Source organism: Microcebus murinus, chromosome 20, assembly GCF_040939455.1.
Source record: "Microcebus murinus isolate Inina chromosome 20, M.murinus_Inina_mat1.0, whole genome shotgun sequence".
NCBI lineage: Eukaryota > Metazoa > Chordata > Mammalia > Primates > Cheirogaleidae > Microcebus > Microcebus murinus.
In genome coordinates this window covers 21,590,101-21,616,257 of record NC_134123.1, presented here as the reverse complement: position 1 = coordinate 21,616,257, position 26,157 = coordinate 21,590,101, and the positions used below count along the sequence as shown (strand labels likewise).

Genomic DNA, 26,157 nt, shown 5'->3' with positions numbered 1-26,157 from the left:
CTTCCTTTTTTTCCTCCCAATACTTTGTATCCCATGGCCACCACGGTTATTTTGAAAGCATATTTTAGAGCTGGGTGATGACATTTAAATAAAGTAATCTCAATGAGGAGTTAGGGATTAATAAAAATGTAGCAGAGGGCCCACAAGGTAGCACAATTGTAACAATTGGGGTTAAACCAGCACGGAGCTCAGGATGCATTTTTATGTTAAGTGACTCACATCTTGCGTCTACACTGGCAAGTAAAGTGGGCCCTTCAGAGTGGAATTGGACCTGATCTTGGCTGTGTGTAATTGTGAGTCAGTTAATTAACCTCTGTAGTACCAGACCATTTGAGCTCGAAGGTTCCTTTCAACTCTAAAATTCTAAGTTCAGGTCAAATCTATTTGAGTAGGCACACTTGTCTTACAATGGGCTTTTCTGGTGAATTTCCAAAAACACTTTTTTTTAAGAAAAGAAGTGCTAAAATGGATATGGATCAAGATATTCGGCGGAATATTTTAAGAGGAGGAGCTAAATTATTCTCAGATCTTTTTTCAAAAGTGGATCTTTAAAGTTATCCAAAACTGCAGCCTCTCTTACATACTTAATTTTCATTGATAATGATTTTTTTTAAATAGGCACTAATTTTTACCAAATGTTCAGGATAAAATGGAATAGTTTCTCTAAGATTAAAAAGTATACCAGTAAAAGAAGTGACTATCTTTAAAGAGCTGTTACAGGCAATGCTGACGTCCTGAGTAATCTGATTTTTCTAAACTCAGGGTTCCACAGCTGTCAAAGTCCTTAGGATACAGCAGCAAAATCACCAGAGGTTTTGAGAGTGTAAATAAATGCAGAATCATTGTCACAGAGGGCCTTACGTGTATTCACAAGTATCACAACTGCATAATAAAATCTGGTGTTATTTTCAAAAAAAGGCAAGACAGAAAAATCCATAGTAAGTCAACAAGTATTTATAGAATACCTACCTACCAGCATTGTGTTGGCTGTGGGGTGAGGATACAACCCTGGGCTTTGTCTGCAAGAAGCTTATGATTTAATTGGAAAAGCAGAACAAACTCACACAAAACAACACAAGAGAGTGTACAGTCAAACGCGAAGTGGAATTTTAAAGAAGCTGCTCCAAACTAATTCTGCAAGTAACAACATCAAAAGCAGTTCTACTTATTTTGCAGATTTGGCAAAAACCCTTTATTTTAGCACCACAGAGACTCTCTTCCACCATCACACAGCTTCAAGGAGATGATTTAGAAAGAGAGGATTCTGTTTTTTCCCCCAAAACTTGTGGCTATAGACAAAAATAAGCAATAATACTCCCAGATTAAAGTATCGAATAACAGAAAGTAACTCAGCTAACCCAATGGCTATTTTTAAAACATCCAATTTGGCCTGGGTATTAATGTCAACACATAAAATTAAAGGGACAAAAGAAATAATCACCCTCTCACTAGTCTTCTGAACTAATACTTTTCACAGAATTCCAACTTACTGAAGCATTTAAACCAAAAAAATATTGTTCTATTTTGTCCCTTATGATTTCATAATGCCTTGTTGTTTCCTATTTATAACTTTTCTGTTTTTCCATAAGCCTTATATTTCCAAATAAATTTAATGCATAACAAAATATTAACTAATAATATTTAGTGGTTTTGTGAACATTCTCTCATATAAACCTCAAAACAACCCTGTGATGTTGCATCATTCACTTTTGGGGCAGAGCAGTGGAAGAGCCAATAAAAATAAAAGCTAATGTTTACTGAGCAACTGCTTTGCTCTGAACCTGTAACTGTCCAGGACAGCAGCCACCAGCTCCATGTGGGTATTTAAATTTTATTTTTATTTAAGTAAAAGTAAACAGAATTAGAACTTTAGTTTCTCAATTACATCAGACACATGTCAAGGGCTCAAAAGTCACATCCAGCCAATGACAATGATATTGGACAACGGAGATACAAAACACTTTCAACACTATGGAAACTTCTACTGGACAGCGGTATTGCATGCATTCTACTAAATGCTCTTCATTACCTCGTTTAATTAATGCAACAATCACCTTAAGAAGTAGATATTACTTTTATTATTTCCATTTCACAGATGAATAAAATTAAGGTGCAGTGCCTTGGCCAAGGTGAGAATAGAGCTGAGACTCCAGGTTTAACTAACTCAGGGCTACCTAATAGCATTTTCTGCAATGATGGAAATGTCCCAAACTTGCCACTAGCCCCATGTGGTTATTAATCACTTGCAACGTAGGAGGTATGACTGATGGATTTAAAGTTTAATATACTTTTAATTCATTTAAATATCAATAGCCACATGGGGCTAATGCCAACTATCTTGGACAGCTCAGATCTAGCCCTGTCCTCTAACCCTTAACCCCAAAGGTATCTAATGCACATGCCATCTTACCATTGCTACTAGCAACATCAGAGAAAAGATGATCCAACAGAGGAAGAACAAGGGTGGGCCCTATTCAAACAGTAGCTTGACAAAACGTTCCTTCTCTTTGGTTTCAGTCCCCAAAGTTATGCTTGCCGGGGGTTGGGGGGGAGTTGGATTCAGTCTAGCACGAAATCTATTTTCAACATTTCCTTGATATTCTGGAATTGCCTCTTTGCATGAGAGCCAATAAAAGTGTACGTGGCATATGTTTTCCACAGGATGCAATTGTTATAGAGCAACCAGATGAATTACAACCCGGGTCAGGCTGCCATTCTTTAGTGTGCTTGGAGGATCAGGTCGGGGGAGCCGCAGACCAAACACTTAACTCAATGGCGGTTCCAGCAAGGAAGGCAAGATGGACTGGCCTCCCCCTAGCTTGAAATCTTTGCCTTCTTATGTTTTAAGGTACCTAGAGCAGCCTGTTGGGCTTCCCCTTGGGTTGTATGTTTTGATACCAGCTTTTTATCTGCTTGGCTTTTCATGCGGTTCTACCATGAAGTGTTGCCATGGAGTATTTAACAAGAGGAGGCAAGCTCAGAAATTTCCATTTACACCAAAAAATTATTTCACATTTCCAGAGGCCCGAGAGGGTTTCTTCCTCCCAATTTTATGAAGGGGACTGTGAACTATCCCTCCAAACAGATATGCTGTCTGTGTTTATCAAATGCCGCTCTACAAACCTGTACGGAACTCTACTGATAGCTTATGCTCTTCAAGGCCAAGAAAGCAGGACAATGACCAGCAGAACCGAGCGACACAAGTAGTTCTGGAATGTCAAAGGGAATCTTCTGCATTCTTCCCAGTTTCCTCTTCATTCCCCTCCGCAGAAACAAGAGTGTCAGAAGTGAAAATCAGCCATCATTTCTACTTTCGAGCACGGTAAGGTTTAAACAATCCAAGAGCTCCTTCTGGACATCGGCAATATTACCTTGTTGCTACGATGGGCCCAATCTTTGGAGGAACAGGTAAGGCTTTTGCCTCATAACCTTGGCCATAAACTCCATTCTAATTCAGCCAATTCTAAAGAACAAACACAGCAACATCTCTTACAGACCTGCCCCACTTCTAAATCAAAGATACCTTCTGAAAGCCAAGATTAGAGCCGTTAAATACACTGACCTATCTTGTACAGCGTATGTCTAAGTTGACCAGATCAGGAGTGAAAAAAAAAATACATCGAACGGCTTCTTCTCCAATCCTACCAGCCTGTTAGTTTTCCATAGATGCACATATGCACAAAGGGTTTTCTGAATGTAGGAAAACAAGTTTATAATTACATAATTATGCAGACACACCACAATTTTTCTTTTATGTTACCTTTATCTTTAAAAGGCAACAGACAGGGCTGTGCTAAAAAGCAATAAAGCATGGGTAATTTAATACCAAATTACATCCATATTGAAAAGTTTACATGCAGTTGAGAGCAGACAGAGGTCAGGTTTTCAACAGGACTGCCTTTAATTGTGGCCATCAGTTTTAGCAATCCCGATCTCCGGATCAAAGACAGATATAATGGGCTTCCTTAACACTGAATAGTGAAAGCAGCCAGCAGGAACGGCGCTATCTGGCACCCAAAGGTCATAAAAAAAGAACTGCCAGAAAGGGAATGCGCCTCATTGTAAAATTATATATCTAAGATAAAATACATTTTTTTAAAAAAAAAATCATTCTCCCTTACCCAGTTTCCAATGAGCTACTTAAAGATACATTTTTTTTTTTTTTTGGTCACTTCATCACAGGTGCAATGGTTTCCCTGGTTTTCCTCTAATACATGTGCAACCTTTGCATAAATCTTTATTAATTTTTTTTTCAGTTGCTTTCCGTCATGATTTTCTCCAATCTGCACAGCAATCCCTCTTTCCTTGAGGGAGGACTATGCGAGCTGAGACAGGTTTTTTTGTTTTTCTTTCTTTCTTTCCCCACCTCTCTCTTTTCCCCCCCTCCCTCCTGAATCAAATGAGGAGTAAATTATCAGCAAATCAGATAGAAACAAGTTTCCTGGATCTGCAGATCCATTCTACAAATGAAACAATTTCATCTCTGCTGGCTCTGGGGTGGGGGGCTGGCATGGGAGCGGGGTGGGGGAGGGGACTTTAAGTAGCCATGGGGGAGCAGAACAGAGATGCGAGCTGGCGAAGCATCCCGGCGATTGCGTGCGCAGACCACTCCAATCTGCACCAGGAGACTACTTGCAAGAATCCATCTTTTTTCACTTAACAAGATACAAAATATAAAACACATTTGCCTCTTATTAAACCTCTCCCGTAAGTGGTTCCAGGTCCACCATTTTTAAGGGGAGGATTGGGGAGCCAGGACCCCCTTGGGAATTTCAGCAGAGTGACTGGAGATGAGGTACAGGCTGTGAGCCTTTATTACTTTAATTTTATTTTTTTTTCTAAAAGCACAGAAGGAATAACATTTTAAATCATTAGCATTTGCTTTAAGTAGTTATTTCTTCCAACTGTAAGAATCGCTGCTCCCAGCCCCCCCTTCCCCATTACCGCCACTCCCAGAGCCTGCACAGATCTGCCCAGATGGAATTTCCCCTCCGCCGCTCAAATCTGGAAGGTGCTTTTAAAGAATTTCAGGTTCTAAACCGAGACAGCCGTGGAAGAAACCATAATCACGGTTTTTCCTTACAGCACTTGGAGAATAAGGCTCTTGTATTTGTGGCACCTGAGACGGAAAGGTAACTATGTCATCTTGAAATTACTTTAGTGGCAGCAGTTACTGTTATGATAGGACACGATCTTCAACGTTCAAAAACAGAGTCCTTAGTAGCTCCCATTCAACTCAGAAGGCTTTGTGTGAGTGACACGCCGAGCACCTTTAAATGGTAGAGTGCAGAACCTAAATTTTTTTTTTTTTTTTTTAGAAATGGAAGGAAATCAGCCACCTTATTTAATTTAAGACGATTTATAGTTTCTATCAAGGGAGCAGCAAAAGGTGAGGAAATTTGCAAAACCAGGAAAAGAAACTCAATCCCGTGCTCCACGAGTTCAAAATGGCAGGAGCCATATTCAGGCACAGAAATGGTTTTTTGGTTTGTTTGGGTTTGTTTTTTTAATGGTTAAGTATCCTCTTTTATGGGTTGATCACTGGTTTGCTGTTCCTAGACCGCAAGATATAAAATTAATCTTTGAGTATTTCTGCATTTCAACTTTGTTGTGCCAGGAGAGAGGTCCTACTTGAGGCAAGTAGGACCTCTACGAAGAGCATGCACCCAAAGTGGCATGGGACCAGGAAGGCCTTCAGCTACGCTACATAGTGAACATGTCCCCCTAGCTAACCACCTTTTCTGTGATCTATAAAGCACCAACAGACCAAGCTGGAATTCTAGAACAGATCAGCAGCACAGTTGAGCTGTGTTCTTTTGGCCAGTAATAATAAGATGCAATAATCAAAGTGGGGTGCAGTGATACGTTACTCTCAGCAAGATTTCAGTAACACAGTGCATGCCTGCCGCACTGCCCAGACCTCCTCCATACCGATGGCACATGTTTGCCTCCTGTAGCACTGTCCCCCTGCTTCAACACTGTAGGACAGAGGGAGGCATTGGATGGCTCTTCCTTTGCCTCTCATTCCCATTAGCATTAGAGCTCCTTTGTTGGGCACCAAGAGATTACCCAGCATCATCCAACAGACCGCCACAGTCACCAGGCCCGAAGCGAGGCAAACCTTCCACCTACCTCCAAGAGAATTAAGGGCCTCCCTGTTGGAAGCACAGTAGGAGTGAGTAAAAAAGCACCAACGATGTGTACAAATCCAAGACCTCATGCTTGTGCAATGTGTTAAAATAAAGAATTGTAATGATCGAAAGGGCCCCAAAGGGAAAAGGGAAATAGTTTCTTACAATAGAAAGAAGAGTGACTTTGTTACAACTGAATGGAATTGAAGGGAAATGGAATTCGAGAACAAAGAGCCAAGAAAGCTGCCCTGGGACAAAGCAGCAGGTGCCACCAGTGTGGAGGACTGGGATCCACAGCCTGCCTCTGCCCCAGGGACCCCCCAGTTCCTGACTGGATAGGACAGACACGGGCGATGGCCAAAGCACATCCACTGAAATGAGTTACTTTTTTTTTTTTTTAAGCATTCATTTCATGTTTTAAATGACTTGGACAATTTTCAGGAGAAATTAACTCTTAAAAAGATTAAGCAATAACACAAAATACACACATAATGCCATGTGATTACTGACTCTGTGAACCCTTCCATTTCCTCACAGCCTGAACAGAAAGAGACCTCGGTGAACCACTGCACGGTGATGTAAATGGACAGGAGCTAACGGATGTGATGAGGACAGGGTTTAACTATAAAACACAAACAACATAATGAACCAAGAGCAGATGAGTTTCACAAGCCTGGGGTAGTTAGAGATGCATTTCAGTGAATTCAACACTGAGCCTTCGATTTCCAATTTGGCAGGAAGCCCTGCCAGGCCAACCATGGTCTTCAACAAAAATTTCCATTCTGGGACCTGCACTACATCTAATAATAATTATTATTATTATAGCTAACACTTACTATGCATGCCAAATGCTTTATACATATTATCTCATTTAATTATCAAAAAATCCTATCAGGCCAGCACTACGGTTATGCCCACATCATAGACAGATAGCTAAAGCTGTCATACCATGTGGAAATTTAAAAGACCCGTGCTAAACTTGAACTGACACACGTGAGGTCAACCCATCTTGGATATTTAGAGCAAAGGAAAAGCCAATCTAAACGCATCCCAAAACTTGGGAGTCGTTCATGACACTCTGACTCCTTCACTCCCCAAATCCCATCCACCACCAAATCTTTGTAATGCACCTCGAAAGCAAGGTCGCTCAGCTTCTTTAAAACACTGAAAGTAAATTAGATGAGCATCCAGTTCAAGAAGGTAGAAAAACAAGACGCCAAAGAGTAGAGGGAAGCAAACAATACAGATAAACGCAGAACTAGGTTATATAAAACAAGTAATAGAGATCAACAAAACCAAAAGGTGGTTCTTCGGATATTCTGTGGGTCAGCCAGGTGGTGCAGCTACCCTGGGCCAGCTTGGCAGACCTTTGAGGCGACTGTTCAATGGGCTGAGGCCAAATGGCATCACTCACATGTCTGGTGGTTGCAGTGTTGGGACCTCACACCTGGGGCTCCTGGTCTCTGCCCCATGAGGTCTCTCATACTCCCTCCTGGGCTTATGCACATGGCAGCCCAGAGTTCCAAAGAGCAACAAGAGAGAGAAGAGCTCAATAGCACAAACATTTTTCCAGCCTCTGAGTCATGTCAACTATTGTACCATTGGTCAAAGCAAGTAACACAGGAAAATCCAGAGCCCACAGGAGCATGGCTAGAGGAGGCATGAGAATTACTGCAACAACCTGCCACAGGAGGTAACCATCCCACTGGCTCTTCCCCCACTGAGAGCTATTCCGGTTGGTCTCTGCCCCAGATCACAACTTCTGCTCGAGTTTAGCCATGTTAGGATGAGTCACGGTAGGTACTTGGTAAGGAAGAGTATGAAAGAAACAACCAGCAAGAACTAGAAGGTTTTTTAACTTGCTGCAGTTTCAAAGGGAAGGATGCTGAGCAATAGTTCACAGACAACTGGACAAGAGAAATTGGGCCCAAAAGTGGAAAAATTCAGAGGATCATGGTTGCAACTCATGAGATTGTAAGCCTGATGCTTCTTTTTGAGGAAAACTATAGGAGATTTTCAGAAATGGATCCAAATACAATTATTTGTCCTCGACAGTTCAGGTGTTCATTCACCTCAGTGTCAAAGGGCTAAGCAAAATACTTTCTCCTTGACCTTCAATCACATAGCAAAAGGAACCCTAAGCTCTTTGGGTAGAAATAAGTACAACTACTAAGTCAACCATGTCAACTGCAGTATCAAAAGGATGCTTTTGTTTACCCTACATATTACCTAGACCCTCTATCTCCAATTTCAGCTGGATAGTAGCATGTTGATGAAAACTATGTGCACAGCTATGTGATCTGGAAAAACAAAATAGATGCCTCCTTATCAACTAAGATGGAACCTAAGGTTAAAGAAACCAAGTTACCTGTGTAGGCAGAGGGTTCACAGCCCTGCTATGTCAAATTTCTAAACTCCTAAGCTACAAGAAAAACCACACCCTTCCTAAACTCCCTAACAATGAGAGCTCTCAGTCTCATTTTCCACTCGGACCACTGCTACTTTGATTGGACAGAGAGCTAGTCTTACAACCATGCTTTTCTGATGAGCTATTTCAGACCTTCAGCCAGTTTCAGCCAGTTTATAGAGGCTCCACACAAACTGACTTTGTGTTCTGTAGTTTACCTTTTGAAAGGGCCAAATTCCACCTCATTGTAATGTTAAAATCCCATCTCAAAGTGAACATAGAATGTATGTTACGTATACGTTTACCCACTCAGCATGCATTTACCTTCCCTGAAAAATACTTCTAGTTTCTCCCCCAAAACCTGCTTAATATATATGATACAGGCCCCGCAAGGCATAAAACCCAACCTTGTCTTTGCCCTCTTCAAAGTGAGAGCCCTTTCAGCACCTACCCCTAGATTGTCTCTTCCTGGCTTGCAAACTGATACTAGGCAGTAAAACTCTTTTTGTCCTACTATGCAGCCATCCTGGTGGCTGAACAACAGCTAACACAAAAACTTTTACATTTATTCAAAGGAGGCTGCTGAGGATATGATTTCCTCTTACAAATACCAGTGTTTAAGGTAAAGTGCACAGAGCTAAGAGATATTGGTATTTATTGATGACAATGTCCAATGAGGTCAATTTGTAAGGTGAATTTGAGAGATTTTATCAGAACTTCTTTTATTCAACCTAAATAATTCAATCTTTATTACACTGATTATCAACTACTTTAAATGTTTTGTTTTGGGGGGATGCTACTGCTGTCAAATACTCTATTAATGGCATTTATATGGAACAACTGTGACATCAAGTGGCCAGCCAATAACGGCACACATCTGTGTCTCTGGGCAGTCCCACCAAAGTGGAGTTCAGGCTTCATTTTCTGTAAGTAGAAGACTAGACAGATCCTTGAGTCACCATCAATGGTTTTCTCAACCAAGAAAAAAGGATAACATGATGTTAGGAATTTTTTCCCAAAAACTATTTCAATGGTAAAAAAAAAAAAAAAAAAAAAGTCTGCTGTGCTCTAGGAAGAACCTAATTTGGAACATACATTTTCTTGGCAGATTTTACATTGGAGAGCTTTGAATTTAAATAGGAAAAGCCAGGATTTGCTTTCTAGACAGAATGCAATTCTAAAATGTCATGCAAATTTCTTTTTGGAAGAACAAATGCAAACATTTTGAGAAGAGCTCTCAATATGCACAGGGCTTTTGGGAAACCATGTGTAAAATACTATTTTGCCTGAGGCAAACTATCTCCCACATTTGTTGAGGAAGAAAATAATAGCCAATATTCTGTATGACTGTTGATGGTATGAATGGTTTTTAACGGCATGATTCTCGCGCAATGCACGAGACAATACTTTGTCAGCTTTTCTGGGACTTCTGAAAAATCATGGGATCCACAAACTTGCACTAGACCGTATCTATTTTTAATATGCACCCTCAAGCACCTAGTATAGAACCAAGCCTCCTAAGGACACTCATTCACTAATTACTGTGTTTTCCAACACAACCTCCAACTACTTTCCGTATGTTGAGATGAAGGGGTCTTTACTTTTTATCTTCTTCCCTACTGTACCCACATTCAAAAATCATTTGTTCCAGCCCCCACATAAACAAGCAACGGATTCATTGGTATCACTTTCTGTTCTGCTACTTTTTTCTTTTTTTTTTTTTGAGACAGAGTCTCATTCTGTTGCCCAAGCTAGAGTGCCATGGCATCAGCCTAGCTCACAGCAACTTCAAACTCCTGGGCTCAAGCGATCCTTCTGTCTCAGCCTCCCAAGTAACTGGGAATACAGGCATGCGCCAACTATGCCCGGTTATGTTTTCTACATATATATTTTTTAGTTGGTCAATTAATTTCTTTCAATTTTTAGTAGAGATGGAGTCTCGCTCTTGCTCAGGCTGGTCTCGAACTCCTGAGCTCAAACCATCCACATGCCTGAGCCTCCCACAGAGCTAGGATTATAGGCGTGAGCCACCACGCCCGGCCTGCTACTTTGTTTTCGTAATTCCACCTCTTCTCATTCTTTGGAATGTGCACACATAGCAAAGGTATCAGACCTTTAACACAGGCTTTCTAACTGCCCTATTCAACAGAACTTCTGCAGTAATGGAAACCACAGCTCTACTGTCCAGTATGGCCACCACTAGCCACAGGTGGCTCTTGAGCACCTGAAATGTGGCGAATGTGACTGAGGAAATGATCTTTGAGTTTTAGTTCATTTTAATCAAATTTAAATTTTCACCAGTGGCTAATGGGACACCTTATTAGACAGCACAGATTGATGGTTTCAGATCAAGAAATTCTAGAAGTCAACCTTGATGGGAGAAAGAGAATTAGATTTGAGCCACTGCTCTGTTTTTTGTATAACCCTGGGCTAGTCCCTTAGCCCCTGTGACACCAGTCTCCTCAGCTATAAAACCACTATAATAGTAGTATCTGTTTACATGATTTTTGTTATAACTAAATGGGATCAATTGTATAAAGTGATCAGTGCACAGCAACTGATCGATGAAAAGTAGTGCCTTTTTTTAAATATAGAAAATGGGATTTGGAAAAAAATGTTTTTCAGAGTATTTGATTATTATAATCAAATAAGATGATGAATATATTTATAAACCACAAAGCAGTAAATCCATAATATCCTGAAATAAATGAAAATATGAATTTTATGAATATTAACTTCCTTAGCTGAAAAAAAAGTTTAATGTACACTTCTCTTTATTCAATCACCATTATTGTCATCTTTCTGTGCTTTCTAGAATTTTGGCATCATCTCTACGCCCAAACATCGTGTTTCCTTTGAAATGAGGTGTATCACCTTTGCTAAAGACTGTTGAATCCTGTGTTTCCATCACTCCTGCGCACTTTTATTCATTTGCATCTCTTTAGATTCTATCGCCTCTGACTTTCTCTGCAGTTTTAAGCACCTACAAAATACTAGAACTTTCCCAGTCATGTAAAGAGATACCATCTCACAGGAATTCTTTAAATATCACAGATGATGGCAGCAAGATCTCTTGGAATTCAAGTGTTAGTGGAAGAAAAATGAGCTTAACTTCTCAAAAAGAATGACCATCACACTCTCATGCTCCTTTTTTAAGGTTAATCTTTCCCATCTGCTGACTTACATGTTCCCACCATTCTTTCCCACACCTCGGTTTTCCCACATGAAAGATGGAGCTCCAGAGGTGTACCTCTTAGAAAAAGGTTGGTATTTTTTTAAAGCAACTTGGGAAATGCAGCAAGACTTATTTGGAAATGGGTCTGCCTACATAGCAAGAAAAGCTTCATGCAGGATACCGAACATGTCCTCGAATACAAACAAAAACATAAAATAGGAATTTTAAGGAAACAAACAGATCATGATGGGAAGAGTTCTTGCTCGGGCCCTGGAGAGTAAACACTAAAAAAATCACGTCATCCGGCTTATAGAGAGATAACCCCTGACAAGACAGAAAGCCTACCAGGGGAAAGAAAACTATGCAAAGATAAAACATGAAACAAATATAGCAAAGCAACAGGCTCTCATAAATCTGATTATAAAACATAGGAGTTCATGTTCCTCATACATTTCTGTATATAAGAAATATTTCGCAACTAAAAAGTGGACATATACACATAGCTTCTCCCTATTCTCTCAAAGGATTTGACCTATGTAAGCAAATTCTACATCAAGTAAAAGGAATCTTCATTCATCCCCTGGCAGTGGTAAAGGATTTTTAAAGGAATTAAAAGTGGACTGGACACTTCATACCCATCAGGATGGCTACTATCAAAAGAACAGAAAATAACAAATGCTCGTGATGACGTAAAGAGATCGGCCCCCTTGGGCATTGCTGGTGGAAAATGGTGCAGCCACTATGGAAAACCATAGTTGCTCAAAAAGCTAAACATACAGTTACCAAATAACCCAGTAATTCTACTTCTAGGTATATACCCAAAATAATTGAAAGCAGGAACTCAAAGAGGGAGCCATACACCAATGTTCGCAGCAGCATTGTTTACAGCAGCCAAAAGGTAGCAACAACCCAAACATCCATCACCAGATAAATAAACAGGATGTGGCCTATACATACAGCAGAATGTTATTCAGCCTGAAAAGGAATGAAATTCTGATACATGCTACAACATAAACCATGCAAACATCACTCTAAGTGAAAGAGCCAGACACAAAAATACCGACACTGTATGATTCCACTTGAATGAGATACCTAGAATAGCCAAATTCAGAGAGATGGAAGTTGTAACCATAGTTACCAGGAGCTGAGGATGGGGGGAATGAAAAATAGTTTAATGGGCACAGAGTTTTTGTTTGGGATGGTGGAAAATTTGGATGCTGGAGATGGACACCGCTGATAACTGTCTAACACTGTGAATGTCCTCACTGTCACAGAATTGTACACTTGAAAATGATTAACATAGGAAATTTTGTGTTATGTATATTTTACCACAAGAAAAAAAATCAACACTCAGGAAGGGAAAAAAAGTGACAGGCAGGGTTTGGTAACCCTGGAATGGATAAAAGAAAAAAATATTGATGAAGCAATCAGAAGAGAGAGAGTGAACAGCGGCAAGCTAGTCACATGGCTGGGCTTAAGGGGACAAACAGCCAGTGAGAAACCCCCAGGTGACCAAGGAACGTTTATAAAGAGAGTTAGTGTATAAATTCCAGCTATCCTCCACTGTGCGATGTCATCACTCTCCTTGACCCTCACGCCTTTGCTAAAAGTCTGCCACATTCCAGGGCCACAGTTCTCTGCTGACACGGAAAGAGCAACATCCAGCAACAAGCAAAGGGCAGGTAGAAAAAGGATAGAAACATGACTGAGGTGCCAAAGGCATTTTGAGAATTCACTTTCAATATTAGACCTCGAAAATCCTCAGGAAACTTGAATAGACACAGGACTTAAAACAGACACAAAGACTTAAGTACAATGCCAGGATCCAAGAAGATCACAGGACAATAGGACAGAGCAAGGCAGGTGTCTGGGAGGCCCAGGCAAAAGGACCAGACGCCAAAAACATCCATGAAAGGTGAACGAGTGGGATAGAGCAAGGAGAGAAGCAGATTCAAGGAGAGATATGAGACAGAGGGGCACAGAAAAGATATTCAAAGAAATAAGAGCTGAAAACTTTATGATTTTTTTTATCTGACATGAAATAATTACACATATTTTTGGGATAAAGAGTGATAGTGTGACATATGTATACACTGTGTAAAGACCAAATCAGGGTAATTAGTATATCCATCACCTGAAACATTTATCATTTGTGTTACAAACATTCAAAATCCTCTCTTTTGGCTTTCTGAAAATATACACTAAATTATTTTTAACCATATCACCCTACAGTGCCACAAAAGCACTTGAACTTACTCTTCCTATTTAGCTGTAACTTGTATTCATTAATGTTTCTCTATCCTCCTTTCCCCTCACCCTTCCCAGCCTCCAGTAACTATAATTGTACTCTCTACTTCTATAATCTCAGTATTTGAAGCTCCGACTTATAAGTGAGAACACATAGTATTTACTCTTCTGTGCCTGACTTACTTTGCTTAACATGATATCCTCCAGGTTCATAATGCCCTCTAGGTTACTGCAAATAACAGGATTTTCTCTTTATGGCTGAATAGTATTCCACTGTGTATATGTAACACATTTTATTTATTCATCTATAGGTGAACAATTACATTGATTCCATACCTTAGCTGTTGTCAATAGAGCTACAATAAACACAGGGGTGTAGGTATGCTCTTCTACATACTGATTCTCTTTCATTTGGATAAATATTCATTAGTGGAATTTCTAGATCATGTGATAGTGACATTTTTAGTTTTTTGAGAAATCTCCATACTGTGTTCTGTAATGGCTAGTTTACATTCCCAAAAACAGTGTATAAGAGTTTCCTTTTCTCTGCATCCACCAGCATTTGTTATTTTTTGTCTTTTTAATGATAGTCATTTTTACTGGGGTAAGATATTATTTCACTGTGGTTTTGATTTGCATTTTCCTGATGACTGACATTGAGCATTTTTTCACATATTTGGCCTTCTTTTGAGAAATGTCTGTTCAGATCCTTTGCTCATTTTTAATCAGATTATTTGGAAAAATTCCAAAAGTTGATGGAAAACATTAATCCACACACAAAGAAACTCAACCATCTCTACCCAGGATACATTTGAAGAAGTCCACAGTCAGACACTTCAGAATTAAATATTGAAATCCAAAATAGAGAAAAAACCTTGAAGCCAGCAAGAGAAAAACAATTCCTTGTGTATAAGGGAATTCTAATATGATTAAGATCTGACTTCTCATTAGAAACACTAAAGGCCAAAGTCAATAAGATGACATATTCAAAGTATTAAAAGTAAAAAAAAGTCAACCAACAATCTTATATCCTGCAAAACTATACTTTAAAAATAAAGGTGAAAAAGTTATTTCGAGATGAACAAAATCTGAGATAATCCGGCTTAAACCAACTACAGATCAAAAATATTCAGAAAAAAATGAAAAAATCAGAATATAACCACAAAAAAACAATATAATAACTATTAATATACCATTTACATTGTTTTAGGTATCATAAGTAATCTAGAGATGATTGGAAGAATACAGAGAGGACATGTGTGGGTTATACACAAATACTATACTATTTTATATAAGGGACTTGAGCATCTGCAGATTTTGGTATCAATGGTGGTGGGGGGGATCCTATAACAAAACCAATCCCACACAGATACCGAGGGATAACTGTACTCACACACCAAATTGAGCAACATATAAAATGGAATATATACCATGATCAAGTGAGGTTTATCGTAGGAACACAAGATTGGTTTAACATCTAAAAATCAAGTAATGTAGTACATTACATTATCAGAATAAAGGGAAAAAAACATATATTCATCTCAGTAGATGAAGAAAAAGCATTTGACAAAATCCAACATCTTTCACGATAAGAAAATTCAACAAACTAGAAATAGAAGGAGTTTGTTCAACCCAATAAAAGGCATCTATACACAATCCACAGGTAACATCGGGCTTAACAGTGAAAAACTGAATGTTTTCTCCCTAAGATCAGAAAAACAACAAGGATGTCTTCTCTCATTACTTCTATTCAGTATTGTACTGGAAGTGCCAGCCAGTGCAATTAGGCAAAAAAAAAAAAAAAAAAAAAAAAAATTCATAAAAGGCATGTAGATTAAAAAAGAAGTAAAACTTCCTCTATTTGCAGATAATATAATCTTGTATATAAAAAGTCCTAAGAAATCTACTGAAAAATATTAGCACTAATACACAAGTTTAACAAGGCTGCAGGATACAAGATCAATATTTTAAAATATCACTAGTATTTCCATACACTTGAAATGAATGTTGTAAAAATGAAATTAAGAAAATAACTCCATTTACAATAGCATCAAAAAGAATAAAATACTCAGGAATCAATTTAACAAATGAAATGCAAAACTCAGACTGAAAACTACAAAAATTGCTAGAAGAAATTTTAAAAAACCTAATGTAAAGATATTCCATGTCCATGGATTGAACAATATTGTTAGGATGGCAATACTCTCCAAATTAATCCACAGATTCAATACAATCCTTATCAAAATCCCAGCTGACTTTGTGCAGAAATTGGTAAATTAATCCCAACATTCCTATGGAAAAGCAAGGAATCAAAAACAGCCAAAACATTCTTGAAAGAAAAACATTGGGGGATTCTTGCTTCCTGATTTCAAAACTTATCACAAGGCCATAGTAATCAAGAAATTGTGATTTGGACATAAAGACAGATATACAGATCAATGGAATAAAATTGAAAGCCTAAAATATGATCAATTGTTTTTTGACAAGAGCATGAAAATAATTCAATGGGGAAAGAATGATCCTTTCAACAAATGGTGCTAGGACAACTGGATAGCCATACAAAAAACTCTAAATGTAAGAGCTAAAACCTTAAAACTCTTAGAAGAAAATATAGGAGTAAATTTTCATGACCTTGGATTGAGCACAATTTTCTTGGATACAAGACCAAAAGCACAAGTGACAAAAGAAAACATTAGACAAATGGAATGCCAAAATTTAAAACCTTTGTTTTACAAATAATACTATCAAGAAAGTATAAAAACAACCTACAAAATGGGAGAAAATAGTAGCAAATAAAATATGTGATCAGGGCTTGTACCTAGACTATTTAAAGAACTGTTACAACTCAATAATAAAAATACAACCCAATTTAAAAAATGAGCAAGGAGGTGAATGGACATTTCTCTAGTGAATATATATAAATGGCTAAGAAATACATTAAATGATGCTCACCAGCATTCGTCACTAGGGAAATGCTAACCAAAACACAATTAGAGACCATTTTAGCATTGATTATAGCTAGGATGGCTATAATCAAAAAGACAATAATAAAATAATAAATGTTGGTAAGCATGTGGAAAAATTGGGACCCTCATACAGTGCTAAGGAGAATATAAAATGATGCAGTCACTGTGGAAAATACCTTTGCAGTTCCTCAAAGGTTATACCAGAGTCACCAAATAACTTGCACTTCTACTCGTAGGTATATAATCAAGAGAAACAAAAACATCTCTATGATTCTCTCTAACTTTGCCTCATACCTTGTTATTCCATGGTCACAAGATGGTGGCCTCATTTCTAGGACCACCTCCATGTTCCAGAACAAAAGTAGGTAAGAGTAAAAGAATAAAGTTCAAAATATGCTTGCTACTTAGGTCTGTCACTTTTTATCCGAAAAATAAAAGCTTTGCCCAAAACCTCTCCATGGTTCATTGAGGAGAATGTCAGCCCTATGGCCACCATTAAATGAAGATGACTACAAGAAAGAAGTATGTGGATTCTGGTTGGGGCAACCATCCATCATTGTCTGCCACCATAACTCACTTGTTTAGGAAGTGCTTTAGTTAGCGCTACCTAGTACAGACTACTTCCCCACTGGACCTTACAAATTTACATGTAGTTAGGCTTTGGTGACAACCATACATGGGGTAGGGTTTTAGAGTTCTTCAAGTCCCACACTTCCCAACTCATTTAGAGAGAGACATCATTCAGATTCCACTTGAACAATTTCACAAATCACCATTTCACCAGGTAGTCCTTTCTGGCCATTAACAGCTACGATAAGAGTTCATCTTCAACCAAGCTGTATCTACCTCCACATGGGTTTATTTGTCAAAAGTACTAGCAGTTACAGGGCCATAGTAATTAAGATAATACTGCCTTATTTAAATCTTAGAACAGCTATTTAAATGGATGAAGCAGGCATTATTAATCTCATGTAACTAACTGAGAATTTGAGAATCAGAAAATTGAAGGAACTTTAATCCAGATTGTCCAATACTGATTCTCGGTCACTTTGTCTTGCATAAGGCAGACCTTCACATATTTAAAAGAAGGGTTCTTAAGCTAGGGTCTGCGAACAACGTATAGATCAGCTTTAGATGGTCCATAAAGCTCTTTAAAATTATATCCTATATGATATGTTTGAGCCTGGTTTTATAGAGAGGGTTCTTGGCTATCACCAGATTCTAAAATCGGGGACTCCTCAGGTAGTTAAGAACCACTGATTTAAGGATGAGTATGAAGCGCTTCTTCCTGGAGTTTTCACCCAGGCCAAACATCTGGTTTCTCCAGTCCTGCCTCTGGATTTTTCCCTACTCTATTCCTTAGATAAGTTCCTTCCCAATGTATCAAATGTCAGTCACCTAAAAGTCATGTTTGATTCATCACCAATTCTTGCCTCTACCAGCAATTTAACACAAGAACTGCTGATTTTTATTTTCAATGTACATGAATCCATACACAGTTTTTTTTTGTCCATCACAGCTGTCATAATCATTTCCAGCTCTGGCTTATGCAGTCTCTTACCTGCCTCCTTCCTGGCTCCCCTCTCTTTAGCCATTCTTCTCCTAGGGAGCCAAGAACAATCTTTCTAAAATTTCCAGGAGACCATGTCACTCCCTTGCCTGGAACCCTCAACGGCTTCCCAAGACACTGAGTAAGTTTCAGCCTCCTATCCATGAACCCTCAAGCCTTGGATAATCTGATCCAAGCCTTCCTCTCTGATGCTACCTCCTTTCAGTCCCCAGCACATGCCCTATTTCCTCCCATCTCCAGAATGTTCTTCAACCTGCTCTACCCATCCTTCCAACCTTGTTTTAAATATTATTTATTAGTGTCTGTGACACTTTCTAAATTAGGGCCCACTAATGGCTACCTATTTATGATAGCTCCCTCATAAGTTTGAACTAGCTAGCTAGCTTATGTGTGTTTATTTAACTATTCCATGTTTCTCTGGAGACTGTTAATTTCCATGAAGGTAGTTTCCATTTTTCTTTTACCAATGTATGGTATTATGGCTAGTATAGTGTTTGATGCAGGATAAATACTCAACACTTCACTGAGTGAACAGATACCCATTTTCAAAGTCCTCTTACCATACTGGACATTCTAATTTGCAATATACCTCTTAAACTGTGGTCCCCAAAATTAAACTCATTTCCAAGTGTGTTCTAACTGTCTCAGAGAGGTGTAAGCATGCCACATTTATCTAATTCTTCTCTCTTTTCAAGTAACAAAACAGCCTACTTCACAGGCCCCTTTAAGAAAATGGTCTAAGAAACTCTGTACCCGTGTGTCTCTGCCACTGATAAATGGGACCATTCACGTACCCAGCTGCTATGGTCTGAATGTTTGTGTCCTCCCCCAAATTCCTATGTTGAAACCCTAACCCACAAGTCTATTAGGAGGTGGGGCCTTTGGGAGGTGACGAGGTCATGAGGGTGAAGCCCTCATAATGGAATTAGTGCCCTTATGAAAGAAGCCTGGGAAAGACACCTTGCCCCTTCCACCAGGTGAGGGCACTGCAAGACGATACCATCTATGAAGAAGTAGTATCTCACCAGACACCCCTTGATGTAGACTCCCCAGCTTCCAAAACTGTAAGAAATAAATTTCTATAGTTTTAAAGCTACCTAGTTTACAGTATCTTTTTAACAGCAACCCAAATAGGCTAAGACATCAGCATGTCCCAAATTAAAGAGAAATTGTGAATATGGACTCATATCAGCATGAGAATGCCAATCTCTGGCTCACAATTCAACACTCTCTGTACTGCCTCCTTGGAGTCAGGCAAAGATGCCCCCAATTAAACTTTGGTCCCTAATTTTAAAATATTTCAATATCTTGGCCATGGTTGTATGTACAACAAACTCTATTTCTATTATCTGCCTCCAGAGTCCACGGGTGTCTCATGCCATCCACGTTTCCCCTTCTCTCTTTGTGCTGCAAAGCACAAAGGCACCAGGAGTCCCTGGCGTCCAAGGATTGCCTTGGACAGAACAGATTCAGCTTATTTTCTGAGTGACAGGGGAAAATTCAAAAGATGTTCTATCACTCCGATGCACAAACAAGCTAGAGCTGGAAGAGGTGGCTGAGAGATCGGCTTGGCATCTCAGCTTTGTTAGATAAGCAGAACACAAAATCGAACCAGTCTGCTAACATTAACTACCATCCCCATACTTACCAACAATGACGCAGTGGAGGGAGGGAGTATCAATCACCTGAAAATATCTAATCAAAGTAGCGACCTTTCATATCACCATTAAAATTCTCAAGTGCCCCCCAGCCCGATTTCTTTTAAGCAAAGGCCCACAGGCCTTACACATTTCATGGTTATTTTCTCTGGTTATGAAGCCTGTATTTTTTTTTTCCAAGTGTCTCATTTTTTGTCCCCCTCCTCCTTTCATTCTTTTCATTTCAAATGGACACAACCTGGTTCCTATCACCTAGAGATGAATTAACCTTTCCAAATATCCTGACATTGCCTTCCTAGAAAAGTTCCCTGGAGCTCTGCAGCCGTCGGAGAAGAGAGGCAGCTTGGCTTTGACTTTAATGTACATTTCGAAATACCTTTTGCAGGACGGCTGGAAATAAGGAACTAATAACAAAGCACTTCTAAAATTACCGGTAAATCTGAAGCATTCCGCCTGGTGCACGGCCTCTGAAAGTCTTTAATTCATCAATTAAGTGATCAAAGATCTTGTTCAAGATACGATTACATTTCTTTTGTTCTCTTTACGCAATCGTCCTAAAATTGATAGCATTCCGAAAATCAAACGGGTTCCAAGGCTAAAAATAAAAACAGACCGAAATGACACCCGAACATTCATCACTTTCCAAAAAGCAAGGCTATGATTAGTTCTCAACTATCCTGGGATACGAAGCCTAGGACACACCATTCCACAACGATGATGTCAAACGAGGAACTTGAAGCTTCCACGCTCCTTAGTGCAGCTACTATGCATTCAGGGTGTAGCCAGGCCCCTTCTGAACCAGGATGTGGGCAAGGGTCTATACAGACAAGTTCTGGCTACGTGCCAAAGCCAACCCCCTGAGCAAATAATTTCAGTAATACAGAATGCAGGTCTTTGAATGGCTGCTGATGACCTTGGTCACGTACACAGGATTAGTCTTCCTTACACCACTAAAAACAAAACAATGTCATGGCCCGAGAATTAGGAGGAAATGTTTCTTAAGTTACCACCATTCTTCTTAATCCTTACTCCCCAGGAGCCAGTTATTATGACTGCATTTTGTCTGAATACCCTCGATCATCTAAAAGAAGGGTTAAGTAAACTATGTCTGTGAAAGGTCACATTAATACATATTTTAGGCTTTGTGGGCCACTCTAGGTCTCTTTCACAAGCACTCAGTTCTGCAATGGGACCATAAAAGCAGCTATAGACAACATGGAAATGAATGGACATGGCTGTGTTCCAATAAAACTTTATTCACAAAACAGGCATTGGTCCAAAGGTGGCCTGCAGTTGGTAGTTTGCAGATCTCTGCTCTAAAACGTGGTTGTGACCATAACCCACGCTTGGGAAGCTTAGTCTGCAGCACTAAGTTTGGGGAGCTTGCAGAAGCATCCTTGCTGAGCATTATAGCCCCAGGACAGAAAGACACAATTGAGGTCTGATAGGGAAAAAAAGTCATTGAGCCATGAGTGTAACTTCATATGGTTTCCTCTTCAAAAAGTTCATTCCACTCTCCAGATTAAATGTTTAGGCACCATTCATGGTTTCTTTTAAGGAACGTTATATTTCACATTGCATGCCAGTTATTTATTACCTGAGTTTTGGTCTTAACAAATATGATTTCTGTTATTTTCTGTCATCAATGGAGCAAGCACATGTGGTTTTGATTGATAAAATTGTGATAAAATCCACTGTATCCTTTAAAAAAAAAAAAAGTGATTGAAAAGTTTTCAGACTGGTAGGGGGGGAGGAGAGAGGGGATTGAATTTCAACAAAAGACATGCCAGGGTTTTTTTCTTGCTCTTATTCAACATTCTCCCACTACTCGGTATCCAATTAGATACCAGAGCAATCCAGGAATCATGTGTTTCTCTTTAAACTTCTGGCACAGCCCATCACACTATGGTTAACATTGGGCACACTGAGATTCCTCTCCAGGACCAGGACTGGGTGACATCACGAGCTATGTCACAAGCAATGGCATACAAATAACTACACATGCTCTGAGACGTGCGAAACACTTTGAGTCATTTTCGTTTTCCCTCTTCTCGTTTACTTCAAATCCACATTCATTTTGGTGCTTGGCAACCCTTCCTTTGTCTTCTTTATTTTTCCAGAAACATTTACCCCTTGACTAGCCAGAATCTTTTCCGTTTCCCAGAAGAATCACAATTAAAAAAAAAAAAAAATCTTATAAGCCACATAGTAGTTCCATCTGCATTGTCAAGCTCTGTTGAAATGACTTGCTTAACTTAAGACTAACAAAACGCAGTGTATTCATGGATAATATCGAGGCAAGCCACCATGGTCCTATTTCTCTTTATATATAGGTAGCCCACTGAGCGAGAAAGAAATCTAGAATTGGTATCAAAGCTGTCTGCCAGGTGGTGGCTTCCCTTGTGGACTGACATTCATATCTGAGAACCACCATCAGATCTTCACGCCACACCCTTCCCAATATGTAAGTGGAGAAGAAAATGATGTAACTTATCAGCTACTGTGGAAATGATTGAGAATGCCAAAAAATAAGTACATAGACATAGATTTTTTTTAAAACTTAGAAATGTGTGTTGTTTGCGAAGGAGCGTAAATAGGCTAAAACTCTCCTCCGTAGGCCTGCTCTCCGCCCAGTTGACTAGGTTCCAAAGAAGTTGAAGTAGTTCCAAATTTAGCTTCTATGTTTTTCTCTAGTATGTGGAAAACTATTGCTGAGCAGGCTTTATCAATGGTTTTCATCACAATGATTAACGTAAAAACACTCCATATAGTTTTAATGAACACGATGGTTTTTAAATTTTTTTATTAATACATAATATATGTATGCATTTATGGGGTACATGTGATGTGTTGAAACATCACACCACGTGTAATGACCAAATCAGGATATTTAGGATATATGTCACCTCCAACATTTATCGTTTACATTGGGAATATTTCAAATTTTCTAGCTACTTTGAAATATATAAGATATATAATATATTGTTATTAACTATGGTCACCCTTTCATTCTATTGAATGCTAGATCTTATTATGTCTGTCTAACTGTGTATTTGTACCCATTAGCCACCTCTCTTCATCCCCACCCCACACCCTTCCTAGCCCCTGGTAACTATCACTCGAGTCTCTATATCCCTGAGAACAACCTTTTTAGCTCACACATATGGGTAAGAACATGACATATTTGTCTTTCTGCCCCCAGCTAATTTTACTTAACATAAGGACTTTTAGTTCCATGCATGTTGCTAGAAATGACAGAATTTCATTCTTTTTTATGGCTGAAGGGTATTTTATCATGAGGTCTACACATCCCACATTTTCTGTATCCATTCATCCATTGATGGACACCTGGTTGATTTTCTATCTTGGCTATTGTGAATAGTGCTGCAATGAACATAGGAGTGCAGATATCCCTTTCAGATACTGATTTCCTTTCCCTTAGATAAATACCAGTAGTGGGATTGTTCTATTTTCAGTTTTTTGTGAAACTTCCATACTGTTTTCTGTAATGGCTGTACTAATTTACATCCCCACTGACAATGTTTAAGAGTCCCTTTTTTTATATATCCTCACCAGCATTTGTTATTAATTTTTGCCTTTTTGATGACATTCTAACTGCCACAAGATAATATCTCATTGCAATTTTGATTTGCATTTTCTTAATGATTAGTGACATTGAGCACTTTTTCATATGCCTTTTGGCCATTTGTAGATCTTTTGAAAAATGTCTATTCAGATCCTCTGCCCACATTTACTGGGATTATTGTTTTTTAACTGTTGAGTTGAGTTCCTTATATATTCTAAGTATCAGTCCCTTTTCAGATGAGTAGTTTGCAAATATTTTCTTTCGTTTACCAGGTTCTCTACTCTGTTGTTTCCTTTGCTGTACAGAAGTTTTTTAGTTTAATTTAATCCCATTTGTCTATTCTTGATTTTGTTGCCTGTGCCTTTGAAGTCTTGGCCATAAAATCCTTGCATAGGCCAATGTCCTGGGGCACTACATCCATGTTTTCTTTTAGTAATTTTATAGTCTTGGGTCTTACACTTAAGTCCATAATCCATTTTGAGTTGATTGTTGTATATAGTGAGAGATGGTGGTTTAGTTCATCCTTCTGCATGTGGATTTCCATTTTTCCCAGCATCATTTATCAAAGATAAATGTCCTATCCCCAATGTATGTTCTTGGTACCTTTGTCAAAATCGTTTGGCTGTAAATGTGTGATTTGTGGGTTCTCTATTCTGTTCCATTGGTCTTCATGTCAGTTTTCCTACCAATACCATACTGTTTTGGTTATTAGCTTGGTAGTATATTTTTAAGTACAGTAGTGTGATTCCTCCAACTTTGTTTCTTTTTGCTCATTATTGCTTTTTGCTCAGTATTCAGGCTCTTTTTTGGTTCCATACAAATTTTAGGATTGTTTTTGCTATTTCTGTAAAGAATGTCATTGGTAATTTGATAGGGAGTGCAGTGACTCTGTGGATTACTACTTTGGGTAGTATGCTCATTTTAACAATAGTAATTCTCCCAAGCCATGATTATGGATGCCTTCCCATTTGTTGACATTTTCTTCAATTTCTTTCATCAATGTTTTGTAGTTTTCCTCAAGAGGTCTTTCTCTGCCTTGGTTAAATTTATTCCTAGGTATTTTTTCATGGCTATTTTAAATGGGATTGCCTTCTTGCTTTCTTTCTTCGCTAGTTCATTATTGCTATATAGAAATGCTACTGATGTTTATTCCCTGCAACTATACTGAATTTATTAGTTCTTTATAAGTTTTCCAGTGGAGTCTCTAGTTTGTCAATGTTATCAATAAAGAGGAACAATGACTTTTTTCCCCCAGATTTGTTTCTCTTTTATTTACTTCTCTTGCCTGATTGTTCTGGATAGGACTTCCGGTACTAAGTCCCAAGAGGTGACAATCACCTGTAGGGTCCCCCACAACAAACCACACTGAATTGTCCAACAATTCTACTGCTAGCTAATCAATTCTCCATTTATCATCTACTTTTCAGCGTATATTTAACGCATACAGTATACTCTTCAAGAAGCCCATCTGCCAGCCTGTCATACCCAACGTCTACAGTCACAAAGGAACCACTTAATGATCAGCTGCCACCTATTGTTTGTGGATGGGGAAAGTAAGACCTACCTGTAATGCACTTCTGATATGCTGCGAGAATACTCTAATAAGAAAAATTGAATAGAAAAAGACTACCACTGCAGCCAGTATGAGCCTATACTAGCTATAAATACTAAACAACCTGGATCAAAGCTTCCAAAACACTAAGTAGTGTCAAAGTATTGGACACTTATTCTAAAAAGTAACAATCCTAGGTCTTACCTAGAATTTTCAAATCAGAATCTTCAGAGGTAGGACATAGAGATCTGTATTTTTAATAAAGCCTTTTGTTGAGTTTAAGTCATAGTCATTTTTGGAAACCACTAGATACAGATCTTAATTTGTAAGTATCAGGCAATGAGGAAAAATTACCTAATGACAGTGTAGGAAAGAATAATCTTTAACTTGTGGTCTCAGTGAGATTACAGAGGCTATTTCATCATTGAAAAAATCAGAATAGAAAAAATGAAAAAGAGGAGGAATGGCCAAAAGGAATGGCCACCATCTGAAAGCAAGAATGAATTCACTGCAATTAAGAAAAGGATAGAGAGTGTTTAATATAATGGCAGTGAAGAGCAGAATAGAAACTAGTGAAAACCAAATGAGTGAATCAGAGAATAGCAATAATTCTTTATGTAATAAAAATTTTATAAAAGCAAATAGAGTCTGGGCAAATTGGCTCACACCTGTAATCCTAGCACTCTGGGAGGCTGAGGTGGGAGGATCACCTGAGCTCAGTAATTTCAGACCAGCCTGAGCAAAGGAGAGACCCCATCTGTACAAAAAACATAAAAAATCAGCAGAGCATGGTGGTGTGTGCCTGTAGTTCCAACTACTTGGGAGGCTGAGACAGGAGGATTGCTTGAGCCCAGGAGTTTGAGGT

General features: G+C 38.8%; 1 long non-coding RNA gene across 1 annotated transcript; it reads left to right on the top strand.

Moving 5' to 3' along the window:
* Positions 1–3,320: 3,320 nt before the first annotated feature.
* LOC105858952 (uncharacterized) lies at positions 3,321–25,256 on the top strand. The gene is made up of 4 exons (XR_001148330.3): positions 3,321–3,408; positions 5,319–5,389; positions 22,488–22,618; positions 25,168–25,256. It is a non-coding gene; the product is annotated as an uncharacterized LOC105858952 (long non-coding RNA).
* The last annotated feature ends 901 nt before the right edge of the window (positions 25,257–26,157 follow it).